This window comes from Haematobia irritans, chromosome 5, assembly GCF_050003625.1.
Source record: "Haematobia irritans isolate KBUSLIRL chromosome 5, ASM5000362v1, whole genome shotgun sequence".
Classification (NCBI taxonomy): Eukaryota; Metazoa; Arthropoda; class Insecta; order Diptera; family Muscidae; genus Haematobia; species Haematobia irritans.
Genome location: NC_134401.1, coordinates 123,191,897 through 123,211,628, shown reverse-complemented (window position 1 = coordinate 123,211,628; position 19,732 = coordinate 123,191,897). Strand labels below are relative to the sequence as shown.

At 33.5% G+C, this 19,732-nt stretch overlaps 1 protein-coding gene across 26 annotated transcripts in view; it reads right to left on the bottom strand.

The window, feature by feature from the left end:
* The window catches only part of Zasp52 (Z band alternatively spliced PDZ-motif protein 52), a 510,804-nt gene that overhangs the window by 452,266 nt on the left and 38,806 nt on the right, over positions 1–19,732 (bottom strand). For 9 of the 26 annotated variants that reach the window (XM_075313780.1, XM_075313782.1, XM_075313785.1 and 6 more), the window contains exons 1-2: positions 19,239–19,415; positions 18,193–18,515 (exon numbers count right to left, since the gene is read on the bottom strand). The exons of 2 other annotated variants lie outside the window; for them this stretch is intronic. The gene's annotated coding sequence lies outside the window, so the exon portion shown is untranslated. Of the gene's footprint in view, positions 1–18,192; positions 18,516–19,238; positions 19,418–19,732 lie in introns of those variants that run through there. 15 more of the 26 variants (XM_075313766.1, XM_075313772.1, XM_075313765.1 and 12 more) reach the window with 3 other exon arrangements.

Here is a 19,732-nt window from a genome sequence, read left to right as displayed (position 1 = left end):
CCACATTTTCCTTATAAAATCGCCACTGCTAAGTCGATACATATCTATCGATCGATAAATCATAAATACACTTTTGCGAAGTTGCCTCAAAATTGGTTCAGATTAAAATGTTTCCCATATTTTTTTTATTAACATAGTGTAGCATCCTAGGGCATTAGCCGACTTAAATTTTAAGTCTATAGATTATAAATTTTGTTCAGATGGAGTCAGATTTAAATGTATGTATTTGGGACAAAAACGTTTTTGCGTATGCCTACTGGAATCTTCTGATTACATACTAAATGAAGCAAATTCCTTACGGATTCTTGCCTTCATATAAATAAGAGATACTCGTTCTCATATTGACAAACTCATTGGCTCCCTTCAAAAACATTTGAACATTATAAAGTGTTTAGCTTGCAAGTCCTACAATTGCAGTACAGACACACTCATATCCATTGCGAATGCATTGATTCTATCTCGTATACGGTTTACGCTTCCCTTCTACGTTTCCTCCCCTAAGTCTTATCTTAATAAAATCAACACAGTAATTAATTCTGCTCTTAGACTCTGCTGCGGAGCGTTTCGAACAACTCTTATTAGTAATCTATATATTGAGTCCAATATATTGCCTTTAACTGCACAATTTAGATAATAGTTATATAAGCAAGCCAGAATCTACTTATATGAACCCAATGATCCTTTAAGAATAGTTCTTCGGAAATGCCTTAATAGGAAAAAAGTACCTAGAATACCATCAGTGATTTATAGGGTTACTGAGGAATGTAAAAAACTAGGTCTATTTTCAGAACTACCCAAAACTAACCGTCTGAAACGTTTCCCTCCATGGTTTCTAATGTCAGGATGCGAAGATTTGACTCTTAGTAGATATAACAAACTTCAACATAATCCAATTTTATTTGAAACTTTACATAAGAAAAGCCAAGAGGATATGCCTAGCCACGAATTTCTTTACACAGATGCTTCGAAATCACAGGATTGTGTGTCATACAGCGTAGTAGGGAACCAAAGTATTTTGAAAACATCAATTCTTCCTAACCACACTTCAACGTTTACCGCTGAATTAATAGCAATATTCGAAGCAATTAAGATAGTCTCCACCAAGAGAGGAAATTTGCAATTTGTTCTGATTCACTGTCCGCCCTTAAAAGGATCATGAATATTACTGCGAACGACTTCTACACAGATTACATAAGAAGTAAATTGATCGATAAACATCCTAAAATTGTACTTATTTGGACACCTGGTCACTGCAATATAACAGGTAATGAATTCGCAGATAATGTAGCAAAGCAGGGCTTAAAAGCTCCTTTGATAGGAACAGAGAATTTTAATTTAAGAGATTCATACAGGTTCGTTCAAGAGCATTTAAAAGCCAATGACATCCCCTTTTTACATCCGAGTCCTTGGTATAGATCAATAAATCCTAGCAGAATTTCAATCAAGGATTACCTAAACTCTGACCTATCAAAACTTTCAAGATTATAGCTAATAAAGATTTTTAGATTAAGATTAGGCCATACTTTACTTTCACACGGTCACCTCATCAATGCCCCCAACCTTCCAAGTTGTAATTGTAATGTGCCTAATAGAACACTTGATCATATTATGCGTGAATGCAATGACACGCGAACCATACAACATAATGCATTTAAAGGGGAAAACCCTATTTCATTTATATCCAATCCTACTACACATAACGTATCCATTTTATTAAAATTTTTAAAAGAATCAAACCTGTATAGATACGTCTAAGACATAACCAAAACTAAAATCTAACTTACCAACTATGTACCTAACTATATGTTAAGCTTAAGGCCTATGTAGCTATAGCTAACATTAATTAACTAATAATTTCATATTATTTGTTAATAAAGATTAAAAAAAACCTTTATATATAGCACCCAACACATTTGACGGATTTGATATAGTATCGAAAATGTGGATTTACAAAGTGGTGCAGGGTATAATATAGTCGGCACCGCCCGACTTTAGACTTTCCTTACTTATTTTAATTTAATTAGAATGTTAACTGGGGTTACTTGTTATAATTATTTAAAAAATGTAAAAGTTGTCTATCATTTTCTTAATTTGTTTAAAAAAAAAACTAATTGTATTAGTCAATTTTTTAATTGATTACGTTTTCCACTTCAATTCTTAGTGATATTATATTTGGTTATATTTTTTCTGTGCGTACTGTAAAAAGATCAGGTTAAATACAAACGGAGTAGTCTACCTCTTACAAAATCTACCAAAACACAAAGAATTCAACCAATCTTCCAAAAAATCTACTATTTTTGGTGGAATGCTACCAATTGTGGCAACCGTGGGTAGTCGACATTTGGCTTTCAAATATTCCGATCATTTATATCAAAACGATATTTGTTATCAGTAACATCGGTTTATAGTCCACCTAGACACAATATAAAGTGTGAAAGATACAGGGAAATAATTGAGAAACACAAATATCGTTTTATAATGGGCGGTGATTTTAATGCAAAAAACACACACTGGGGATCCAGACTAACGACTCCCAAAGGTAAAGAATTGTTAAGAGCTCTCAAGCAAACAGGATGCAAATCAATTTCCACCGGTAACCCGACATACTGGCCAACTGATGCTTTAAAATGTCCTGACTTAATTGACTTTTTTTTATTACTAGAAAGATTGCCTTCTTCAAATTAGCAATAGAAGATGGTTATGAGCTCAGCTCCGATCATACACCAATATATTTAACTTACAAAAGTGCAAACATAAACCAAAAGTACAATCTCCCCCTGACAAACAAGAAAACAGACTGGAATTACTTCAAATTTTTAGTTAGAAATTCGACAATGATTTCTGAAATTACAAACATCGATGAAATCGAAGATGAAGTGCTCAAATTTTCTAATAACATCCAACAAGCTGCTTGGAAAAGTACTCCACCATCAAACTTCCAAACAAATACACGAACTTATCCCTCCTACATAATAAATCTAATAAAATCCAAACGGAAACTCCGCAAAAGGTGGTAAATATCACGTTCTCCGGCAGACAAGAGAATTTTCAACAATGCGTCGAAGAAATTAAACAGAATAATTAAAAAATATAATGAAGAATGTTTTTATAAAACTATATCCAATCTTACCTATGATAGTAAAACTAACTATTCTCTTTGGAAAACTACCAAACAACAAACTAACAGACCAATTGATCAGAAAGCTCCACTACGCAATAGTAACGGAATATGGTTAAAAAGTAACTCTGAGAAAGTCCAGCACTTTGCCGAACATCTTAAAACAACTTTTTCTAATTCACAATCGAATGGCGCTGATTATACGACTCCAACGTATCCTCTTCAAAACAACAGTCTAATGTCCCTGGAAAGATTTACTTTTAAGGAAGTATGGGATGCTATAAATAAAATCGAAAACAAAAAATCACCAGGATTCGACCTAATTAGCGGAGAAATTCTGAAAAACTTACCATACATAAGTGTAGCAAACATAACATCCATCATGAATGCCGCCTTGAAGTTAAACTACTTTCCGCTTTGTTGGAAAGTTGCCGAAATTATTATGATCCCAAAACCGGGAAAAAATCCCCACGATGTACAGTCATATAGACCAATTTCATTACTACCCGTGCTTGGAAAACTGTTTGAAAGACTTTTATGCAACCGATTGGAAACCATTATAACTTCGAAGAATATTATTCCATATCATCAATTTGGGTTCGGAAAACAACACTCAACGATAGATCAACTTCATAGGGTAACAAGTTACATAGAAGAGGCTTTTGAATATAGAAAAGTCTGCTCTGCAGTATTCTTAGATATTTCCCAAGCTTTTGATAGAGTGAACCATTCTGGCCTTATTCAAAAAATTAGTACGCTACTACCACTTAAATTTTGTTATATTCTTCAATCGTACTTGGAAGATCGATACTTTAGAGTTCGTTACGAAAATTCATATAGTGAGTTACATCAAATCACATCTGGTGTTCCACAAGGAAGCATTCTGGGCCCCACGTTATACCTTTTGTATACCCACGACGTTCCGACGAGCGAAAACTGTTTCATAGGTACCTTTGCGGATGATACGGTCATCATGTCGACTGGTTTTAACACTGTAGAAACCAAACAAAACTTGCAATTAACATTGAATAGCTTATATAAGTGGACGACAGATTGGGATCTAAAATTAAACAGTAACAAATCAATTCACATAGATTTCGCTCTAAATCAAATAACATACAATCCTCTATTCATAAATGGAAACCAGATTCCTCATTCGCATTCAGCAAAATATCTCGGGATTACATTAGATTCCAAACTCAAGTGGCATGAACATATCGACAAAAAACAAGTAGAATTGAAGGCAAAATACCGAGAACTCCAATGGCTACTTGGACGCAATTCCATCCTATCTCTTGACAACAAACTTATGATTTATAACGAAGTACTAAAGCCTGTTTGGTTATATGGCATACAACTCTGGGGATGTGCAAAAGCTACCCATATTGAGAAAATACAACGCTTCCAAAACAAAGTTCTACGAAACGCGGTAAACACGCCATGGTATATTAGGAATAACGATCTGCATCGGGACCTGCAAGTAAAAACCGTAAAGGAAGAAATAGTAAACCTCGCAAAGAGGCATAATGAAAGACTGCAACAACATATAAACATGGGAGCAGCAGAACTTTCTCAAATCGGCAACATGAGAAGAAGATTACAAAGATTTAAGCCGCATGACCTTATTACTCGCTTTACAACCAGTTAAATTTTGCTTTTAATTTATGAATCATTAATTAATTAACATTACAAAATTCCTTAACTAAACTACTGGTTAGTCACTACTGTATAAAGAGACTAGTTGTAGTTAATATAAGCATAGTATGATTGTAGAAATTGCTTAAATAAACAAAAAAAAATTATATCAAAAAAAATATTTTTCTTTAAATACCAAAATAGCAACACTTATTGGAAACCCATTTATAATTTAGGCTGTGGAATCAATATTTCTGCTAAGCAATTTAAATTCGGGTAGTTTGAATTTACGTTATTGATAGACTAATTTCTTTCCCATCATTATTGCTTTCCGTTAAAATCAATGGTATCTCTGTTATTCAATATGCCCACAAAACAAGTGTGGGACAAGTGCAATGACCTAGTCAATGCATTTCATGTGGGGCCTCGTATATTTCATTGACTAAGCGCCAAACTTGCACTCATTAGAGAATTTTAATGTTTGTTACTTTTCTTAGAGTTCTTCATTTTAATTTCTGTTTTTTTTGTCTTTTTTTTTCATTTCATAGTTTTGTATTCAGATTTCAATAGTGACTGCCTGACTAAATGTTCTGTGGGTTTTAAGTTTGCGTTTTTATACCCACCACCATAGGATGGGGGGTATATTAACTTTGTCATTCCGTTTGTAACACATCGAAATATTGTTCTAAGACCCCATAAAGTATATATATTCTGGGTCGTGGTGAAATTCTGAGTCGATCTGAGCATGTCCGTCCGTCCGTCCGTCCGTCCGTCCGTCCGTCCGTCTGTTGAAATCACGCTAACTTCCGAACGAAACAAGCTATCGACTTGAAACTTGGCACAAGTAGTTGTTATTGATGTAGGTCGGATGGTATTGCAAATGGGCCATATAGGTCCACTTTTACGTATAGCCCCCATATAAACGGACCCCAAAATTTGGCTTGCGAGGCCTCTAAGAGAAGCAAATTTCATCCGATCCGGCTGAAATTTGGTACATGGTGTTAGTATATGGTCTCTAACAACCATACAAAAATTGGTCCACATCGGTCCATAATTATATATAGCCCCCATATAAACCGATCCCCCGATTTGGCTTGCGAGGCCCCTAAGAGAAGCAAATTTCATCCGATCCGGCTGAAATTTGGTACATGGTGTTAGTATATGGCCTCTAACAACCATGCAAAAATTGGTCCACATCGGTCCATAATTATATATAGCCCCCATATAAACCGATCCCCCGATTTGGCTTGCGAGGCCCCTAAGAGAAGCAAATTTCATCCGATCCGGCTGAAATTTGGTACATGGTGTCAGTATATGGTCTCTAATAACCATGCAAAAATTGGTCCACATCGGTCCATAATTATATATAGCCCCCATATAAACCGATCCCCCGATTTGGCTTGCGAGGCCTCTAAGAGAAGCAAATTTCATCCGATCCGGCTGAAATTTGGTATGTGATGTTAGTATATGGTCTCTAACAACCATGCAAAAATTGGTCCACATCGGTTCATAATTATATATAGCCCCCATATAAACCGATCACCAGATTTGACCTCCGGAACCTCTTGGAAGACCAAAATTCATTTGATTCAGTTGAAATTTGGTACGTGGTGTTAATATATGGCCTCAAACTCCCATGCAAAAATTGGTCGATATCGGTCCATAATTATATATAGGCCCCATATAAACCGATCCCCAGATTTCACCTCCAGAGCCCCTTGGAAGAGCAAAATTCTTCCCATTCGGTTGAAATTTGGTACGTGATGTTAGTATATGGTATCCAACAACCATGCAGGAATAAGAAGTTTTAACATACCACAACCCAAGTAATTCGATTGTGGATGACAGTCTTTCGTAGAAGTTTCTACGCAATCCATGGTGGTGGGTACATAAGATTCGGCCTGGCCGAACTTGCGGCCGTATATACTTGTTATTTTTCTGTCTGTTTTTTTTTTATTTTGTGGTTCTGGTTGTCTTAGTTTTGTGGGGTATTCAATCAAATAGGGTTGCTGTTGTTGCTTGCCATTGTTCCTGGTATCATTTGGGATGCAATAGCGGTCTTGGTTTGCTATTGCTGCTGGTTGTTGATATTGCAATTAAATTGCATGTTCGCCAAGAAAACTCAATACCCGCTGGTTCTTATATACGTACATATATATTTAGTATTTATTTTCTTATAGTTGTTGCTGATGTGTTTTTTTTTTTCAATTTTTCTGTTACAGTTTTGTTTTATATTTTCTCATTTTCCTGTTTACAATTTGCGTGCTGAAATCATTTATTTTTGTTCGAGATTTCAACGAGAGACTATGTATCTTTATCAAATATTTTTAAACATTTCTTATGGTTTTTGTATATCTTTAGTTTTCTTTTTTTTATATTTTTACTCATTTAGTTTTTAGACTATTTTATGTAGTATATATTTTTTTGTTTTTATTTTTATAGAAAAATAAATAGCATAACCCAAAGAATAGTTGATATATGAAAGATATAAAGAGTGGGTAATTCAACTCAAATCCATTCACGGTAATGCAAACAACTAGTGATTCTTAGTAAAACAAAAAAAAGATCAACGGGAACACAATATGTTATGGGTGAAAAGCAACACTAAACAGATATTATTTTTTTTCATAAATATTTTAATGAATGATATAAACAATATTATAGCATAACTCTTGTAGACCAATTAAAATTTATTACATTGTCCTAAGAACAAAAGACATTCCTACGGAAAAAGCACATAGAACTGTGTAGGAAATTACTGTGAATGTGGTACTATGTTAGCAAACATTCCATGTTGTTATTGTTCATTCTATTTAGAATACCCTTTTGGTAAATGCAAGAGAATCACCATAAACAATTGATGTCATCTATACTGAGGAAAACGAATCACACTAAACTCAAAAAAAAAGTTTGGTTCCAACGATTTTAAACTTCCCTTAAGGATTTTAGTAATGATTGTGAGCCAAAGATGACACTTGTTATACCCTCCACCATAGGATGGGGGGTATACTAACTTTGTCATTCCGTTTGTAACACATCGAAATATTGCTCTAAAACCCCATAAAGTATATATATTCTGGGTCGTGGTGAAATTCTGAGTCGATCTAAGCATGTCCGTCCGTCTGTTGAAATCACGCTAACTTCCGAACGAAACAAGCTATCGATTTGAAACTTGGCACAAGTAGTTGTTATTGATGTAGGTCGGATGGTATTGCAAATGGGCCATATCGGTCCACTTTTACGTATAGCCCCCATATAAAGGGACCCTCAGATTTGGCTTGTGAAGCCTCTAACAGAAGCATATTTCATCCGATCAGGCTGAAATTTGGTACATGGTGTTGGTATATGGTCTCTAACAACCATGCAAAAATTGGTCTACAACGGTCAATAATTATATATAGCCCCCATATAAACCGATCCCCAGATTTGGCTTGCGGAGCCTCAAAGACAAGCAAATTTCATCAGATCCGGCTGAAATTTGGTACATGATGTTGTTATATGGTCTCTAACAACCATGCAAAAAATGGTCCACATCGGTCCATAATTATATATAGCCCCCATATAAACCGATCCCCAGATTTGGCTTGTGGAGCCTCTAACAGAAGCAGATTTCATCCGATCCGGCTGAAATTTGGTACATGGTGTTAGTATATGGTCTCTAACAACCGTGCAAAAATTGGTCCACATCGGTCCATAATTATATATAGCCCCCATATAAAGCCCCGGTTTAAATTTTGAACTTGGTGTTAGTGTATGGCCGCTAACAACCATACCAAAATTGTTCCATATCGGTCTATAGTTATATATAGACGATCTCCAATCACACAAAAATTGGTCCATATCGGTTCATAATCATGATTGCCACTCGAGTCAAAAATAATTTACCAAAATTTTATTTCTATAGAAAATTTTGTCAAAATTTTATTTCTACAGAAAATTTTGTCAAAATTTTATTTCTATTTACAATTTTGTTAAAATTTTATTTGGTTCATAATCAAATTTTCATCATTGTCAAAATTTTATTTCTATAGAAAATTTTGTTAAAATTTTATTCGGTTCATAATCATGGTTGCCACTCGAGCCAAAAATAATCTACCAAAATTTTATTTCTAAAGAAAATTTTGTCAAAATGTTATTTCTATAGAAAATTTTGTCAAAATTTTATTTCTATAGAAATTTTTGTCAAAATTTTATTTCTATAGAAAATTTTGTCAAAATTTTATTTCTATAGAAAATTTTGTTAAAATTCTATTTCCATAGAAAATTTTTGTTAAAATTTTATTTCTATAGAAAATTTTGTCAAAATTTTGTTTCTATAGAAAATTTTGTTAAAATGTTATATCTATAGAAAAGTTTGATATAATTTTATTTCTGTAGAAAATTTTGTGAAAATTTTATTTCTATAGAAAATTTTGTTAAAATTTTATTTCTATAGAAAATTTTGTCAAAATTTTATGTCTATAGAAAATTTTGTCAAACTGAATTATCTACGTATTTGATCGATCTTTTTTGATTAAATATAACCACGTATGGAATTACATATAATTTAGAAGACGGTGTTAAGAGGTTTTAAGATACCTTGCCATCGGCAAGCGTTACCGCAACTTAAGTAATTCGATTGTGGATGGCAGTGTTTAGAAGAAGTTTCTACGCAATCCATGGTGGAGGGTACATAAGCTTCGGCCTGGCCGAACTTACGGCCGTACATACTTGTTTTCTTTTAACTGAAACTGTATACAGTGATAGCCTGTACTCAACCTTTTGAGTTTTGCGACTGTCGCAAAGTTTGAAACCTCACTTACGCGTCGTAAATGCATAAAAGTATTGTTTTTAAAAAATGTCCACATATCATCCGCAAAATCTCGTTAAACTTTAAAACAAGGAACACTTTGTATTTCTTATATTTACGCAACATTGAGATTCCAATTTCATCTATGCAAGAACTATCTCTAGGTTTGGTTGGTATTGAACTGAGACATAGTCTGCAAACTGCTCTCCAACTAAGTAAATACATCCGAATGGGAATTCACGGCATTGTTAGAAAATTTGTGACTATAACTGATGATTTTGGTGAAATTTTCAATAATCACAGAGGGTTCACACGGCTGCAGTGGGTGGCATCCTGTCCTGTCCTGGTTCATAAATATCCTTTCAGGAATGAAGCACAGCGAATCAGAGAAAAACTCGGGGTTCTGGAGCCATATAAGCACATATCAGGCGAAACATATATAAGGGAGCTAAATCAAGATCTGAAGCGATTTCTTCCAAAATCAATTGGCTATTCTGACCGAAAATATAAAATTGTACTAAATTTGAAGTTGATTGGACCAAAACTGCGACCTTGCGACTTTGATTACAAAAATATGTTCAGAGACAGACGGACATGGCTAGATCGCCTCAGGGGTCAGCCCTGACCAATATTGTCAAAGACACCATATGTCTATCTCGTCTCCTTCTGGGTGTTGCAAACATATGCACTAACTTATAATACCCTACTCCATATACTAGGATTCACTATATAAAGTATGCAAAGGGTATCTGATATGATTTTTTAAACCCCCCATCCTATGATGGGAAATATTGGTCTCAGACCCCATAAAATATATACAGTGGCGTGCAGAAATGAGTACATAATTATTTTTTTTTTTAATTCTAAACGAATAAAAAAAGCAGCAATAAAGAAACTTAAAATAATTTTATTTTTCCTTTATTCCTTCTTCAATTCTAAATAAAACAACGAAAAACTCAAAACAAAAAGTAAGGAATTCAGAGAGATAAATAAACATAACAAAAAACTCGCATGTACTCAATTGCACTTTTCTATACCGGTGTCAGTTGGAACATTTTCTAGTACTTGGTACAAACATAACCCTTTATTTTTTAATACCATATTCCTTTATAATTTCTCCAGGTATATTCTCCCACTCAAGCTGTACTCGTTCCCACAGGTCTTCTAACTTTTGATGGAGCTGATTTGTACAATCCCTATTTGTTTGAATACCCCACAAACCTACGCCGTCTTCCCACGATTGACCATAAATTTTTGCTCACTAAGCCAGTTTTTCAATCTTTTTACCTCTGGCTTCCTTTGGAAGGAGCAAATTTGATCCCAACCGGTTGAAATTTGGTACGTGATGCCAGCATGTGCTCTATGACGGCCATGCAAAAATTGTTCCGTGGTCGGGGCTTTGCGCTGGCCAATTCATCACTTGAAATTTTTGCTCACTAACAGGTTGGCTGATAAGTCCCCGGTCTGACACATAGATGGCGTCGCTAGTATTACAGTGAAACCTCTCAAACTTGGACACTCTGAAACCAGGACACCTCCAAAAAGTCGACAGTTGTCTTCTGGCGTTTGATATGTCAACACATTAAAATTAACCTCTCATAACTGGACACCTCCCAAATATGGACAAAATGTAGGCGACCATGGGTGTCCACCTTTCAGAGGTTTCACTGTAAATGCTTCGTGTCAAAATTTGACGTCTGTAAGTCAATTAGTTTGTGAGATAGAGCGTCTTTTGTGAAGCAACTTTTGTTATTGTGAAAAAAATGGAAAAAAAGGAATTTCGTGTTTTGAGAAAATAATGTTTTCTGAAGGGACAGAATACGGTGGAAGCAAAAACTTGGCTTGATAATGAGTTTCCGGACTCTGCCCCAGGGAAATCAACAATAATTGATTGGTATGCAAAATTCAAGCATGATGAAATGAGCACGGAGGACGGTGAACGCAGTGGACGCCCGAAAGAGGTGGTTACCGACGAAAACATCAAAAAAATCGACAAACTGATTTTGAATGACCGTAAAATGAAGTTGATCGAGATATCAGAGGCCTTAAAGATGTCAAAGGAATGTGTTGGTCATATCGTCCATCAATATTTGGATATGCGGAAGCCTGTGCAAAATGAGTGCCGCGCGAGGTCACATTTGACCAAAAACAACAACGTGTTGATGATTCTGAGCGGTGTTTGCAGCTGTTAACTCGTAATACACCCGAGTTTTTCCGTCGATATGTGACAATGGATGAAACATGGCTCCATCACTACACTCCTGAGTCCAATCGACAGTCGGCTGAGTGGACAGCGACCGGTGAACCGTCTCCGAAGCGTGGAAAGACTCAAAAGTCCGCTGGCAAAGTAATGGCCTCTGTTTTTTGGGATGCGCATGGAATAATTTTTATCGATTAACTTGAGAAGGGAAAAACCATCAACAGTGACTATTATATGGCGTTATTGGAGCGTTTGAAGGTCTAAATCGCGGCAAAACGGCCCCATATGAAGAAGAAAAATGTGTTGGTCGACCAAGACAACGCACCGTGCCACAAGTCATTGAGAACGATGGCAAAAATTCATGAATTGGGGTTCGAATTGCTTCCCCACCCACCGTATTCTCCAGATCTGGCCCCAGCGATTTTTTCTTGTTCTCAGACCTCAAAAGGATGCTCGCAGGGAAAAAATTTGGCTGCAATGAGGAGGTGATCGCCGAAACTGAGGCCTATATTGAGGCAAAAGGTCGTTATATCGCTCTTGAAGGGAACTATGTTGAATAATAAAAACGAATTTTGACAAAAAAAATGTGTTTTTCTTTGTTAGACCGGGGACTTATCAACCAACCTGTTAGAAGATGCATTTCTCTGATACTGAAAGTTTATATCAATCTCATTCCTGAATAAAAGTTTCCACTCAAAACTCCCTCTTGTATCGAATTTAGCTCTTAGCACCGCCTATCTATATCTTGATCGCAATATCCCCATTTATATCCCATTCTACATGAAATTTATACGAAATCGCACTCAAGTTCGTTGCTAATATAATTCTTCTCTCTATTTCCTTTATGAATATCCAACAGTTGTTGACGCCACTATACCATTTGTTTCACTGTGCAGTTAGAAACAAAAATCCTCAAAAAAAAGATCTAAGATCGCAGTGGGTTAGGAGTACAACATGAAACCGAAATAATTCACATTGAGACCACAGAAATAACACACACGAGTATTTAGATTGCGTGAGGGTGGTTATAGCCACATTAATTTATGGCTTTTAAAAAAATATACTTTTTCAATCATTTAAGACACAAAGTGATGAGTATCTCTCAAAATATGATGATCTTCATTTGCACACGGTTGCCTAAAGAAAATTATGTGAAAAAAATTCGAGATCACAACAAATTGACTATGAATGATACCCCGCCTCCGCCTTCAAGACATGTGGATAAAAATTATGGGAAATATTTTATGATCATTTAGAAATTTCTATTTTGCTATATTCGCTGTGCCGTATTAAGGAATAGAAAAATCGTATAATTTTAGCATATCTAAATGCTGTGCTAAATGGCCAATGGTGACTATAACAATAGTTTCGCAATTTGTCTAACAAATCTCTCTCTCTCTCTCTCTAGCTATCGAATAGAAGATGGCTTAAAATTCATATTAACCAACGATGAGCAGTCTGTGGCACGCTTGTTGGCAATGGCAGAAAAAATATTGGAATGCGACAGGAAATGATGCTTATCAATTTTTGGCAACATTAATGATGCAACATTCAAAATAGCAAAAAATGTGATTTGTAATTATTCTTAGTGCTTATTTTAATGCAAAAAAAAATATTGCAAAATTAAAATGTATCAAATATTTCTTGGACCGCAATTTATCATTCGTGTTTTCCTAAAAATTTTGAGTTGACACTAATTGCGATTATTTTTTCACACTCGTAGTAAATTAGATTTAAGACCAGGATCGATTTACAGATATTCTTACACTCATAGAAAAAAGTGTACTAAACCAGCAGTCGGTCTCTTCTGTTATATTTTTGTACTTCAGGGTCTAGCGAATAACAAATTGTAAAACTTTTTGGGTTCATAATGTTGCCGAAAGCATATTCAAGAATCCCAAATAGTTTTTGTATGCCCCTGCATTCTAATATCCAAACATTTTATTTGTTGTTAGCCTATATTTTATAAAATTCATAGACACAAAAAAAATAATTTTTTGTCTTCAATCACGAAATTAATTGAACCAAGTAATTTTTAATTGAAATGTCTTCAATCGCAGAAAAAAATTATTGTTCCAATTAAAAAATTAATTCATACAAATATTTTTTTGATTGGTTTTTACTTCAATAAAAAAATTGTTGAGCCAATTAATATTTTAATTGAATATTTTTTCAAAATCAATTAAAAATTTAATTGGAAAAATGTTGGTGATATTTTTTACTGTGTAGTTATTACATAATGTTTTACTAGTTTTAATGTAATCTAGCTTAAAAATAGCAGACAATGTTTGTTATTTCAGCAAACAGTGACTGCTTTCTCTTATTCAGCAGACTTTTTGCAGTTTTAACAGACTCTCTTCTAAATTGTAAGCTAGTCCATACGTTGTATATATTAAACTAAAAAAATGGCCGATTAAATACGTCTATAAGTCGGTTTGACAAAATTTTCTATAGAAATAAAATTTTGACAAAATTTTCTATAGAAATAAAATTTTGACAAAATTTTATATAGAAATAAAATTTTGACAACATTTTCTAAAGAAATAAAATTTTGACAAAATTTTCTATAGAAATAAAATTTTGACAACATTTTCTAAAGAAATAAATTCGGGACAAAATTTTCTATAGAAATAAAATTTTGGTATATTATTTTTGGCTCGACAATCATGAATATGAACGATGTGGACCAATTTTTGTGTGATCGGCTACATATAACTATAGACCGATATGGACAAATTTTGGCATGGTTTTTAGCGGCCATATACTAACACCACGCTCCAAATTTCAACCGGATCGGATCAATTTTGCTCTTCCAAGAGGTTCCGGAGGTCAAATCTGGGGAACATTTTATATGGTGCTGTATATAATTATGGACCGATGTGACCAATTTTTGAATGGTTGTTAGAGACCATATACTAACACCATGTACCAAATTTCAACTGAATCGGATGAATTTTGCTCCTCCAAGAGCTTCCGGAGGTCAAATCTGGGGATCGATTTATATGGGGGCTTTATATAATTATGACCGAAATCGACCAATTTTTGCATGGTTGTTAGACACCATATACACAAAAAAAAATTTTTTTCTGATTCAATCACGAAATTAATTGATCCAATTAATTTTTAATTGAAATGTCTTCAATCACAGAAATGATAGTATCAATTAAAAAATTAATTGAAGATCAACTAAAAAGTTAATTGATCCAATTAAAAAATTAATTGATACTATTATTTTTGTGATTGATTTTTGTTTCAATTAAAAAAATTGTTGAATCAATTAAATTTTTAATTGAATATTTGTTAAAACTCAATTAACATTTTAATTGGAAAAATTTTCGTGAAATTTTTTTGTGTGTACTAACACCACGTACCAAATTTCAGCCGGATCGGATGAAGGGGCTATATATAATTATGAACCGATGTGGACCAATTTTTGCATGGTTGTTAGAGACCATATACCAATACTATGTACCAAATTTTAGGCAGATCGGATGAAATATCATTCTCTTAGAGGCTTCGTAAGGCAAATCTGGGGGTCCGTTTATATGGGGGCTATGCGTAAAAGTAATCCGATATGGCCCATGTGCAATACCATCCGACCTACATCAATAACAACTACCTTTGCCAAGTTTCAAGTCGATAGATTGTTTCGTTCGAAAGTTAGCATGATTTCCACACACTGAAAAAAATATTGTCGTGAGGTCAAAGATTTCATGTCTTTAAAATACGAATACAAATTTTGCTTAGCATAGAAGACGCATATCTCTAAGATAAAGTTATTTTCCTTGTTCAAAAGTCGATAAACTTTTCAATGAAGTCGTATTGTCCTTATAATTAAGTGATTTGACTTAAAAATGGGTATCTTAACATGAAAGAAAAAATTTAAGGTCAACTTGACTTTAATAATTCAGAAAAATTCTTTAAATTTAATGAAATTGTCTTTAAATTTGCTGTCTTTTTGCATCTTGACTACAAAGCAAAAAATCGTTCAAATATAGGACATGTTTTTCAAAACTTTATTTTAAAGAAGTTTTTTATTTCAAACATAGCATAATTTCTACTGGAAGTCGAGTCCTAATTTGGAAAATAAAGTTGCCGTTAACTCGTTTTTAAAGGACTTTGATAGCATATGAAGAAAAAAGCTGAGAAAGCGAAAAATTAAAATTTGCTTCCTAGAAGAAAGTACACAAAACCTAAATTTAAAAGAGAATTGTGTCTTAAAAGTATCCTTACTTGTATTCTCCGCTTCTTTGGCTCGGAATCAATACCAAATTTTTTAAAGTAAAGACAAAATCTTTGGAACCGAGTATGCTTTTTTTTCAGTGTACGATGGTAATATTACAAAATTTGAGAATTCCAGTATAGGGTCTACAAAAATATAGGGTCTAGAGAAATGTGACCACTTTGGTAAAAAAAATAATAGGCATCCTAATATTACATTTAAAAAACTAAACAATTACAAAAATAAATTATTTTAGTCCCCAGAAAAAAATTGAAGTTCTAAAGCCATAAATTTAAAATCGCTTCGAAAAATGTCCTCCAAAAGATGTTTATTTGAATTTATTTTATGTTTATTTTATTTTAATTATTTATGTTTATTTTATTTTAACTACAAAGGAAGGATGTAAGGAAGAAAGGAGAAATTCACCACTGTGGTATCACAACGGACTGAAGATTTTAAGTGAGCCTGAAATATCGAGCTGCCACCAGAGAATGAAGCCGCCGATTTTAGCCGTCGCCGACTAGTTTTTGCCAGTCGAAGCCGCCGTCGAATATTTCGACTCAAAATTAGCCGCAAATTTATCACAAAAATTGATTAAAAAAAAATTATGAATAATTATGGTATTTTTTGTCTAAATGTTAAACTTTCCACCCAAAATCCGTCAATATCAAGTTGCTATAATACTTTTGCAAAAATTTAGTTCAGAAAATGTGAATGCTATTTTTCATATATTTAATGGGTAATTTTAAAATTTTTTGTTTCAATTAGGTTAAAAAGAGAGTAAGAATTAATAAAATGTTCCGTACGTTAACTACACAGGAAGTTATATTAATTCAATTTTTTTATGACTCGAGTTTTCATATTTTGAATGAGCATTTTTAACTGTTTTGAAACAAAAAACAGAGTAAGAATTAATAAAATTGTACAAATTAATTTACTTTTGTAAAAAAAAATCCATTTTAGAAAAAGTTCGAATTTTTTAAATATTTGAGGTTAAACGTTTGAGTCAACGAAACAATTTCATAAATGGAATGATAAAAAGTATCATTGTAATGATTGTAATGATTTTTTTTTTTTATAAGTATACATTTCGTACATTTAATTAATATTTTCGTTGCCTAAACCGTATTGCTGGTTCAATTTTATTGAAACGTTCGTTTTGTGTGTGGGTTATAAATACATGGATAATGTTATTTTGAAAGATTTTTTTTTTCAGAAATATTAAAGCCAAGTGGCCTTTGGTCAAGCATCATTTTCAATCTTTGGCCTCATGGCAATATGTTGTTTAATGTGTGAAAGAATTTGAAGCTTCTAAACTTATTTCAATCCGATAAAACTTTCAGCCTTATTCATATATTTCTGTTTCAGCTATGAACCATATCCCAAATATTGAGTTTAAATACAAGGGGATAGCGATTTCTCTCCATCACTTTATGAAAGGAAGAGAGAGAGAGAGAGAAGATAATACGGAGTTTTTAGTTATTCTTATAAAACATAGGTACTAATAAGACATTATAAGAATAATCTCTCGCTCGGTTTCTCTCCCTCTCTCTCTCTCTCTCAGATAAATATAGTAAACACACTTTCTACTGCTAAAGAGGTCGTGTTAGCGGGCTTAGCACGTGCTACAGTAACGAATTATCAATTTGAACTTTGGTTGGTTGAATGGTCGAATTTATTAATGATAAGAATCAATGTGGGACTAAGGAAGAGATTATTAGCTGTGGCTCTTTCTCTCTCTCTCTCTCTCTCTCTATCTTTCTCACTTTCAAGTATTAAAACCAAGAAAATCGATAATCAATGTTATCAATAGGCATATGCAAAAATGTCCACAGCAATTCTATTGACTGAAAGCTATATTGAAAAATACGACATTTCACCCTCAAAAACAAACCAAATCTTGGACATCTCTGCAAATCAATGATATTTTATAAACATGGCGAAATGTTTGAAAGAGCACCAATGGGGGGGATGAGTTCTTGGTGTTTCTAAACAGAACATAGAAACACAAAATAAAAACCTAACCACATGCTCTCATCCAAAAAGTACAGACACGCGAAATGACTGACAGACTGAATCACTGACTGGCTGCTGGCTAGTTTTGGCTGTATCCACAGATATTGACCAACAGAAAAAGCATAAAACCCACAGAATACGACAAATCCAACGAAAAAGATACTGATGAAATTTTCACGTTGAGCAAAAATATTTTCTAAAAATATACTCACCTTGAAATGTTTTCGTACGTATCGTATATGAGATGAAGAAATAAAAACGAAAATTTAGTACTGCTTTATCTTGTTTGAATTTAGTTTTGCGAAATCAAATATTTTTCGTAAAAATATTTTTAAAAATTTTTGACAAATGGTCGTGGTGGTGGCGGCAACGATTTTTTTTTTGTTTTTTTCAATTGAAGAAGGATTGATGGCTTGCGACTTATCGTATGGGACGTAACGTCGAACACAAAAGATCGGTTGTTGTTGTTCTTATTTTTGCGGACGAAAAGTTCTCCAGGTGAAACAAAAAAACACAAACAACAACAAGTGTATATCTGCGTGGGATGGATGAGAAAAATAACGGAAATTTTTTTAAAATTAGAAAATTTTGAAAAAAAAAATTTTTTTGAACAAACAACAAACAATCCCAATTGAAGTTGATTCAGATTTGTGAGAGATTTGTATAGGCGCTAATTTGCAATATTGAGGGGGCAAAATGGATGTGAGTGGGCGCGTTGTATCAAAAAAAAAAAAAAAAAATATATCATCAAGTCGATTTATTCGATTATTCATTCACATTCACACCGATTACACTACAAATACAAAGAAGAAGACCCACAAGATAGAGATGTTGTTAAACACTACCGCTAGACGGCGCACATGGTTAAAAGCGTTGGGTTATTTTCTTTCTTGGTTTCGTAACAGAGATAACCTTCAAATGGCTAGGGTTTGGATAAATAAATTTTTAAAAACTTTGTTTTAAGAACTAAAAACTTTTTTTAATTTTTTTTTTTTAAATAATTTTTTAATGTATTTTTAAGATTTTTTTTTAATTATAAATTCAAATTTTATTTTTTATTGTAAATATCTGCACTGTTTTCTTTTTTATTAGTAGTAAAAATTATGTTGGTCACTTTTTTTCCTTAAAACTTAATTTTCTTCTGTATAATTTTTTAGTTGGTTCTTATTTTTCTATGTTAGCTTATTTGCAATAAAATAAATCACTTTTGTTTTTTAAATCGAAATTATTTAACAAAAACAAAATTTGGAAAACTAACGTTTTTCTCAGGCGATTTGAATTCCACTCGTTTTGAATTGAATCGTTATTCCAGAGTTCTTCGTAAATTCTTGCTTGAATGTTTGAAAGAATTTGTCCTTCGTTTAAATTGCAGTGATTTTGTGTTCCAAAGCGACGTTAACTAAGCGACGATTTTCTCTCAACTAAAGAAAATTCATAAAAATTGGGTAAAACAAATTTTCCCACTCACACACCCTGCCATCCATCCATATTCGTGGACTTACATATACAATAGCAAGAATTCACTCAAATAGACAGCGTGGAAAGTATAACACGCTTGGTGAGAACACACTACGATGAGCAGCAAATAGTGTTTTTCGTTAATTCTTTTTTTATTTTATTTTTTGTTGTTATTTCATCGCCTAGTGTTTTGCATTTCTTGGCCATTCTTTGGCATTTTCTGTAGCTTTGCATCATCGGTATTTGAATTTATCTGTGATTTTCCATGTGTTTTCTCCCCTTCTTCATCATTTT